Source organism: Epinephelus fuscoguttatus, linkage group LG14, assembly GCF_011397635.1.
Source record: "Epinephelus fuscoguttatus linkage group LG14, E.fuscoguttatus.final_Chr_v1".
NCBI lineage: Eukaryota > Metazoa > Chordata > Actinopteri > Perciformes > Serranidae > Epinephelus > Epinephelus fuscoguttatus.
Window position 1 is genome coordinate 30,947,397 of NC_064765.1, and position 9,737 is coordinate 30,957,133.

The 9,737-nt window shown below is 40.0% G+C and overlaps 1 long non-coding RNA gene across 1 annotated transcript; it reads right to left on the minus strand.

The window, feature by feature from the left end:
* Positions 1 to 473: 473 nt before the first annotated feature.
* Positions 474 to 3,375, minus strand: LOC125901152 (uncharacterized). Its single transcript, XR_007450942.1, has 3 exons — positions 3,309 to 3,375; positions 709 to 849; positions 474 to 486 (listed from the first exon to the last, which is right to left on the minus strand). It is a non-coding gene; the product is annotated as an uncharacterized LOC125901152 (long non-coding RNA).
* Between the last annotated feature and the right edge of the window lie 6,362 nt (positions 3,376 to 9,737).

Here is a 9,737-nt window from a genome sequence, read left to right on the forward strand (position 1 = left end):
TTATTCTTGATGTGGTACTACTTAACAATATCTTAAATTAATCTAAACTTATCATTATATCTACATACCAAAGCTTTTTTTGTTTGTTTGTTTTGGGGTTTTTTGTTGGTTTTTTTGGGGTTTTTTTGTTTTTTCAAAGGAGGAAACGAAAGAGCTGTAGAGAAAGATTAAGAAACAGGTGTGTGTGGAGATGGAATTATCACTAAGTATACTACACCTGTGCCAAGATACTTACAGCTCCGTACCGTATGGGGAAGTGGTCCACCATCGCCACACAGCAGCTGTGGCCTGTGACTGTTCTGCAAGGGGAACCCAATCAGGAATAGTTACAACGGGCCGGTACTCTTGGTCAAGACTTACCTGCATAACAAAGTGCCTCGGCAGCACCTCCCTCCCTCCTTGCTGCCGACTGGAGGCGAACTGCTGGGGACGTTGGCGAATTCTCTGCTGCTCCCTCCATCTCCTTCTCAGCCACCTGGTTGAAGGCTGTTAGAGAGATGGGCAGAGGAGGAAAAGGAAGACACAGGTTAAAAAAAATCCATTAACATGAACTTTATTTTTGTTAAATAATCTGCTCTAAAAATGCCTGCTGGGATTTTTCAGTGACTGATTTCCTGTATTTTCAAGAACCAATGTAGGCAACTTCCACAAAAGGCAGTGCTCTTAGTGTGAACATCTACAGCAGAGTGTTTAGCATGAACTACTTACACCCCTCCGGACAGCCTCCTGCTCTCTACCCCGTGGCCCTGGGGTGGATGACGGAAGGGTGGAGCTCCTCTGTGGCAAAGCAGCGTTCACCTGATGGCCGGAGGTGGACGGCTGAGGGCTGGAGCTCCTCTCTGGCTGCACCTGTAAGTAAGGGTGGGGGGGAAGTCCATTATTAGATGCATTGCAATGTCGACATGGACGATCGAACATCCATTCACAAATGTCAAAAATCAAATATCCAAATTGAAGTTAATAACATGTTGTTGACTGAACCAAAAACTGAATGGTTTGGGACACACTAGCTATGCTGGAGAAAGAGACTGAAATTTGTGCCCCCTTTTCTATCAATCAATCCACACCAAATAATTGGAATCAAATCAAAATGTGAGGTACCCAAAGATCTCCACCCTTACCAGTGAGCCAGAGCTGGATGGCTGAGGACTGCTGTCCTCCTCCCGCTTCCTCTTGTTTCCCTGTTAGTGATATGGAGAGAGGGAGAAAAGGAGGCAGTTAGCTTGGACTTTTTTCACTTAAATCCCTTTCAGACTGATGCAGTACAGTGGGATCAATCAAACCAATCATGACATTAGGAGAGCAGGTCTGATTTAACTGACTTTGTTCATACTATTGCACAAGTTACTGGTGAATCTACTTTCTCTCAGCTTGTCTGGTCTATTCTTCAGTTACATTTCCCCAAATCACTTAAGGAAATTCTCTGTGCAGTATACATGTGGACGCATCTTAAGGATAAAAATCATTATGATTTTTGAGACCACAACCAAGTAAACATCAGGCTCTGCTTTTCCAAGTTTGTTTTTTGTCATTAGCTCCTTGTTAAAACCTTTGCTTGTTTAATCTTTCCTTATTTTGACAGGTAAGGGTTTCTGATATTACATTAAAACAGGCACACCAGCGCACACCAGGACAGTCAGGTTGGCACTACACTGGACAGGTTGACACTTTCAAATACACTTTGTCTTGTGTCCACCCACCCTAACCCTCTGGAAATGTTCCATCCAAATATAACAAACCAACAACAACTATCTAAAACTGCTCTGTAAACTCTTACAATTGATTTGACCTTGTTCTCAGTCTGTAAACTGAGATGTAAATTAAAACAAACAATTAATAATGATTTTATAAGAGTATTTCTTGTCCTGTTTCTAAGTCATTATAATAACCTAAACACAGCTTTAAAATGGAACAAATGAATGGAACATTTCCTGGAGACCCTCCTAAAGCCTTTCCTTCTTTTACACTATTTAAATTTATGTTGATGAAACTTTTTAAAGACAGTGAAGGAAGAAAAATGAGCCATAACACCAATCTTTGCTATCTACAAAATGTTTGTTTTGCTTTTTAGAAAATTAGAGGGGAAGAGTTTAAAGCCTTATAATTACTTATCTATATCTTAAACTTACCATTACTTATTTATTACCTTTACTCTTGTCTATATCTTCAACTTATCAATATTGATCAATAGTTTAAACTTATCATGACCTATTTACAACCCAAAAGTATCACTTTTTTTATAACCCAAATTAATTACTACCTATCAATATCTTAAACTCAGGGTTGGAAATTAACTTTTTGGAAAACCTGCCAATGTGGCTGGTGGAATCCAAAATCTAGCAATCATTGAATAGATTACCATTGTCTTTTTGGCTGCTGAGTGAAGCAAATCTAGCAGCCACTTCAATATTTTACCAGCTTGGCTGGTGGCTGCTGCTAATTTTCAACTCTGCTTTAACTTGTCATGGCTCAGTTAAAACATAAACTTAACATTACTCATCTATAACCTAAATGTTACACTATATATCTTAAATGTATTGATACTTATCAACAACTTAGAATTATCATTACTGAGTTAGAACATAAACTTAACATCATTTATCTATAACCTAAATTTAACAGTTATTGATATCCCAAAATAGCAATATTTATCAATATCCTAAACTTGTCATTACTCAGTAACAGTAACAAGAGTAAAAGAAGCAAAGGGATTTAGGAGGGTCCACCCACCCTAACCCTAACCCTCTGGAAATGTTCCATCCAAATATAACAAACCAACAACAACTATCTAAAACTGCTCTGTAAACTCTTACAATTGATTTGACCTTGTTTTCAGTTCATTAACTGAGATGTAATTAAAAACACACAGCAGAGTGCTGAGCATGAACTACTTACACCCATCCGGGCAGCCTCCTGCTCTCTACCCCGTGGCCCTGGGGTGGATGACGGAAGGGTGGAGCTCCTCTGTGGCAAAGCAGCGTTCACCTGATGGCCGGAGGTGGACGGCTGAGGGCTGGAGCTCCTCTCTGGCTGCACCTGTAAGTAAGGGTGGGGGGGAAATCCATTATTAGATGCATTGCAATGTCGACATGGACGATCGAACATCCATTCACAAATGTCAAAAATCAAATATCCAAACTGAAGTTAATAACATGTTGTTGACTGAACCAAAAACTGAATGGTTTGGGACACACTAGCTATGCTGGAGAAAGAGACCGAAATGTGTGCCCCCTTTTCTATCAATCAATCCACACCAAATAATTGGAATCAAATCAAAATGTGAGGTACCCAAAGAACTCCACCCTTACCAGTGAGCCAGAGCTGGATGGCTGAGGGTTGCTGTCGTCCTCCTCCTGCTTCCTCTTGTTTCCCTGTTAGTGATATGGAGAGAGGGTTAATCGGCGGATCTCCGGGGAAGCTTGCTCCGTTCTCCCCGTAGTTCAAATAATTTCAACTCTGAGCGCAGCGCTCGGGCGGTGCGCGACGGCAAGGGTAGCGGTGTCGCTTTGGCGTTGCTGCCCTCTCCATAGACAAACAATGGGACAGCCAGCGCAAAGAGGTTTTACAGCTGATCATGTGTAGAGGCCTTTAGGCACCGTTCGCCACGGTACCGCCGCTGGGCAGGGTGGAAATAAAGCCCTTTTCACACCGAGCGCGCAAAGCGCAGACCTCCGCCGACGAACCCATTCATTGTGTATGTGCTACTTTGGCGCAAGTGCGCACCGCTCTGCCGCCGAGCTGAGCGGCACGCGAGAGGGCGCATTTCGCGGCGTCTGTGCGCTGTGATGACACCTCGGCGCCGCGCGTCCAATAGCAGAGAAGAGCCTGAAGTAGACCCGGAAGCGGTCACCATAGAGCTGTAGCTCCTGAACGAGCCTGTACTCCCCCAAATCCTGTCCTCTGCGCCCTACCCCTCGGTGGGCGCCGCGAAAGCTCTGTGTGAAAGAGGCTTAAGTCCTGCAGAGTTTCAGAGGACCTGGAGAATGTTTTAGGATAGTAATAACATTATATAAGATAATCATATTGCAGAGATAATCTATATAAGATAATAACATTAAAGACAAAATTAAATTGCAATAGGCCTACTTTTTCAAAACTTGATGATTTTACCTTTCTGTACATTTTGTATACAAATTCATTAAATAATTTTGCTTGTAAATGTCTATTTGCATCATATTTATTACGGAAAACACATTATTTGATCAATTTACATTGTGCCTAAAGTTCTTTGTGCGCTCCTTACTTTTTCAACTTAGGAGCACATGTGCTCCTTGGGACAAAAGTTAGCATCAAGCCCTGATATATATACTGTGTATTGTTTTTCGGCACTACCTTGTTCTCTATAGCTGATGTAACGTGAATTACTCCTGTGTGGGATCAATAAAGTTCTTATCTTAGCCATCTGAGAAGATCAAATGCATTGTTTTTGGTGCCAAACTGTTTCCCAAGTATATTAGTGCGTGTGTGAATAAGTAAACGAGAGGCATTAACGTAAATGTCTTTGTAGAAAGGCGCTTTATGAAATTAAGTCCATTTACTTGTATTAGTTTACAACGCAGCCTTGCCACATCCAATATGGCGGCGACGTTGACGTATCGCAGCAGTGGGCAAACCCACTCGATGCGGCGTCTGCATATATATGTAGACGCCACTCGATGCGGCGTCTACATATATATATATATATATGTCTATGTGAGCGATCGCCGAGGCCCCAGCACTTCCGTTAGTCGAAAAACTCCGGGCTGTGCCTCCAGAGGTAAAGGAAGAAAAAAAAGGGGTTTTTTGGGGGGGGTGGTGTTGTTTTGTTTTTTGTTTTTTTTTTAACCGATGGATTTCCAGATTGGCAACCATCAGCTATTAAAGCAATCCTCGTGTCCGTTTCAGATAAATCGGTGGCTTCATTTGAAAGTAAACACCAGTTTTTTCGAGCTACCATTAAACATAACAGAAACCTGACCAACATATTGTAAATAAATGTTCGTATTAAACGACATCTTGGGAAAAATCCTGTGGTGCATGAAACATTTTATGTTCAAACAATTTCATCATCAAACTTCTTCAAATTTCGGTAAACTTATTTGATGTTAGCTTGTTTGTCCTTGAACTACAGATGTCCACCTTCACAGTACTGTGACTGGAGACTTGATAAACGCTTCAAAACACTTTCAAAGACTTTAAAGTAACTTCTTTTACCTTTTTAGTGTCATTTCAATTATTCAAAGTTAGGCCCACACTAAGATTTGCTAACTAGATAAGTGAATTCATGAACTAGAACTTCAAGCTAACATCAATATAGCTAACAAGCTAATTAACTAAATCACCCGACGCCCACAGGCTAATTTAATTCAAAACACCCTAAAAAGCTTGACAGTTGTTTAAAAGGTTTGTTTTATTACCCTCTCCATGTCGAAACTGAGGTCAGTCAGTAGTCCGTTGGGACTGTTTTTGGTCGCTGGTTTTCTTTCTTGAAACTTGCTTGGTTCAGTATCTCTCTCTCTGAGTTCAGGAGTGAAATGGTGACTGACAGCAGAGCCACCTGTTTATATATACAACCCATAGCAACCATAGAATCCTAACGGCCTTTCGTCATTAACGTCAGTAATTGCCTTATTTAAATAAAGCAGCCTAAGTCACTTACCTGACATGTAGCTAATAATTTAGCTTCCTAGGAGGTTTGAACATAAACAGCCCCGACAATTAAGGCTCTCTGTTCAGCAGCGGTTAAACCACCAGTACGGTCTTGCTGTCTATTAATCAGTTTTACCAAACTTTATTTACGAAATGTTGCTTCACAGTGCATCGGTGCATGCTGCTATAAAAACAAGCACAGAGATGTCATTGAATTATCTTTTCCCCGACACGCTTCTATGTATTTTCAACATGGAGTTAAGATTTGTGACTTACTGAGAAGATTTGTGCTGTTAAAACATCTTTTTACATCCTGTTACATCATCACTACTGTGCATGTGTTGTTTTCACATCTCTTGCTCACGAATATTACAGATTGGAGATCTGAATATTTCCAGATGGCTGATCTGCATGTGCTGATATTATATTTTATTATATTATATTGAGAAACTTCAGCCTGATGAAAGCTTAAAGTTCAAAAATGGTTGAGACATGATGCAGTTCACATTACAATCACAACAGCATAATGAATCCACCGTGATTCAAAGTTGTAAAACTATAAAACATGAAAAAAGTCAGAGTGAATAGAGGCAAGCCTGAAAAATATAAATAAATAAATAAGAAATAAAATATTTAACAGTACCTGACCTTTGACCTTTGCTTCATTTCATGAATTGTTTCAAACATGTCATAGAAATAATGTCAGTAAATGTAGAAGCATCATTAGACTGAACCACTGACACGACTTGGTACCAGTGAGAAGGTAGGAAACCTTACTGTTTTGTCAAGTTTACAGTTTCCAACTTTATTTTATCACTATTTCTCCTCCTCTTCCTCATTTTCCTTTTTGTCAAAGGCTTCACTTTAGAACTACAATAGTGTTTCTTTTTTTGTGCTGTTAAGTCTGTGTCCTCTCTTCGTCCTGTTTGTCTGGGGACAGACACTTCCCGTCAACTGTGGAACGACTATGAGGGGCTTTCTGCATCTTTGTGACCAGTCAAACAAAGGTCCTGGTGTGTGTTCATGATAAATGTATTTTAATCCATTGGAAAACACAGTAACTTTAGGTCCATGTTTCCCATGCTCCAGATGACAGATAACTTGAGCACACCAGTTTAGTTTTTTCTTCCCTGTGATCAACAGGCACTGCAGAGGGCACATCCACTGCCAGCAGATGGCAGTGCAGTCTCTCATACGGCAACAAAAAGATATCTCACCTTCAGCAAAGTGACAGATTTACTGCTGTCTACTATTTAAGTGCAAGTTCACACTGATGAAAGAGGAACAGAGTACCATTTACCTGTCACAGTCTCCATCCATGCAGATTTGTATTTGCTGAGGTTTCCCATAGAGACTCTCCCAAAGCCTTTCCTTCTTTTACACTATTCATATCTATTTTGATGAAGCTTTTATAAAAAAAGAGAAAGAGAAAAAACATGACACTAACCTTAACTATACATTAAAAGTTATTTGTTTTGCTTTTGAGGAGATGTGAGGGGAAGAGTTATCTATATCCTCAACTTATCATCCATCCATTTTCTAACCACTTATCCGCTCATCCTCTTGAGGGTCGCAGGGGGGCTGGAGCCTATCCCAGCTGACATTGGGCGAGAGGCAGGGTACACCCCAGACAGGTCGCCAGACTATCACAGGGCTGACACATAGAGACAGACGACCATTCGCGCTCACATTCACACCTACGGACAGTTTAGTTTTAGTTTACCAATTAACCTATCCCCAATCTGCATGTCTTTGGACTGTGGGAGGAAGCTGGAGTACCCGGAGAGACACATGCAAACTCCGCACCCGGGATTGAACCAGGAACCCTCTTGCTGTGAGGCGACAGTGCTAACCACCACACCATCGTGCTGCCCCCTCAACTTATCAATATCTATCACTGTCTTAAACTTATCATGACCTATTCACAACCTAAACGTATCACTTTTTTATCACCTAAATTAATTACGACCTGTCAAAAGATGCAGCATGTGTACAGCCCCTAAACCATCTAACCTGTGTCTGTGGTGAACTTGCTTCAATGATTCAGTAACAGACAGAAAGGGTTTTTAGGATGGTCTCACACTTCCTAACACTAACCCTTTGACAATATATGATTCCTGTTGTTCACACATTATTTTGGTGTACTTTGTTTACATATAATATACTTTGCTGACTTTGCTACTACTAATCATACCACTATGTCATTCTTGCCTTGTAGTTTTAACTTTGTATAGTTTCTATGTTGTTTCTATTCTTATTTGTTATCAGACATTACATTGAAATAATGACTAAAGACACAGTTAGAATGGAGTATAACCAGCAGCCCCTACTGAAGACCTTCCCCTCTGTTATAAAGCCACTACAACAGCTTTTCTTACTGTCAATAATGCTCCTTTCACAGCCTCTATTGATATTACTACCAGTGCTATCTCTCCTGGTAACCTTGTACTGATACCAGTATTATTAGCACTGATACTTAGAATAACATCTACAGAGCTAGTATTTCTACAAATACAACAAAAACTACCTTGAGTATTATTGCTGCTACTTGTCACTCCACTATGTCACTCCTGCCTTGTAATTTTAATTTTGTATTATTTCTATATGGCAGCATTACTGCACAGGAGTGGAAATGGAAAAATGCACATGTCATGTAATGATAGAGAGAAGAGGTCTGATTGGCTGTGGAAAAACTGAGACATATTGTTGACATTGCACTGTTTTCGTGAGACATCTCAGGCTGTTCATCATCTGTTTAATAAATGGATGGAGTCTTTCTTACTGTCCTTAATTTGTCCTTTTTTGTGAGAGGGGAGGGAGTGGTTCAAAATGGGGGAGGCACTTCAATCATTTTTAGGCACTGGTGAGGGAGTTATGGTTTTTTTGTTTTGTTTTGTTTTTTTTACTTAGGGGAGGGTAATTCAACTTTAATGGGTTGTGTTTTGTATTTATACAATACCCTCAGATTTGTTTTAAAAAAAAATCATCATCAAAATTATACCATTTATCACAGCCGAAACCGTGAAAACAGAAATTACTGTTGAATTCTCAAATTGCCAGCGGTCCTTGGACACATAATTTGCAACAAATGCTTCCATCAAGAAACGTAAACAAATCTAAGCCTAAAATTGTGATATTTCATCAAATCACTATTCTACATCTCACTTTAAAGGGACAGTTTGTAAGATTTATGGGGATTTAGTAGCATCTGTTGTTGCAGACTGCAACCAGTTTAAATGTCTCCTGTGTAGAATTCTTTCAGTGTTTATTGTTCCTGAGGTTTTTACCAGGAGCCAAATTATCTAGATATCTCTTCCTCTCCGAAACGAATGGACCAGGTGATTACAGCCAGTTAAAACACTGAATAAAGCAGTTTCACTTTACAAATCAGTGTTTCCTCTATGCTGTTTGGGATGCTTATAGTAATGTGTGCTCACCTTATTTCTGATTCAGATGTTCAGGAGGTTTTTTACCAGGAGCTTTGGAGAATTGTCTGCAGAGGTCTCCTCCCCTCCAAAACAAATGGACCCAGTAATTTATACTGGTAAAAACACACAAGAAAGTTTTGCATGGCATATATTCAGTAATCTGTGATGGAATACATTTTAAAAGTCACCCTCCTAACACTGGTTATCAAAGAAAAAAGGTGAGCACACATGGCAGGTGCTGGGCAAGCATCCTGCCTGTGACATGCCAAACAGCATAAAAGAAACACTGATTTGTAATGTGACACTGCTTTATTCAGTGTTATTACTGGTTTTAATCACCTGGTCTGTGTGTTGTGGGAAGAAAGAGACCTCTGCGGATAATTCGGTTCCTGGTAAACTTCCTAAACAATTAACACTAAAATAATTTTTATCAGAAGTTTCAGCTGGTTGCAATCTGCTGTCCTCACCGCTAGATGCCACTAAAGTCCCCTCAAATATATACAGTGTTTCTTTAAATCATTACATCTTTTGTCTGTTTCTCTCAAAAAATGTTTACAGGTGCAAGGTAGATTTATCATCTTACAAAATAAGGTTACATATAGGCCTATTAAACTTAGCTTTACAGCACAGGTTTATCACAGTCTGGTAAGACTATCCAGGAGCACTTAAGATCATGATGTC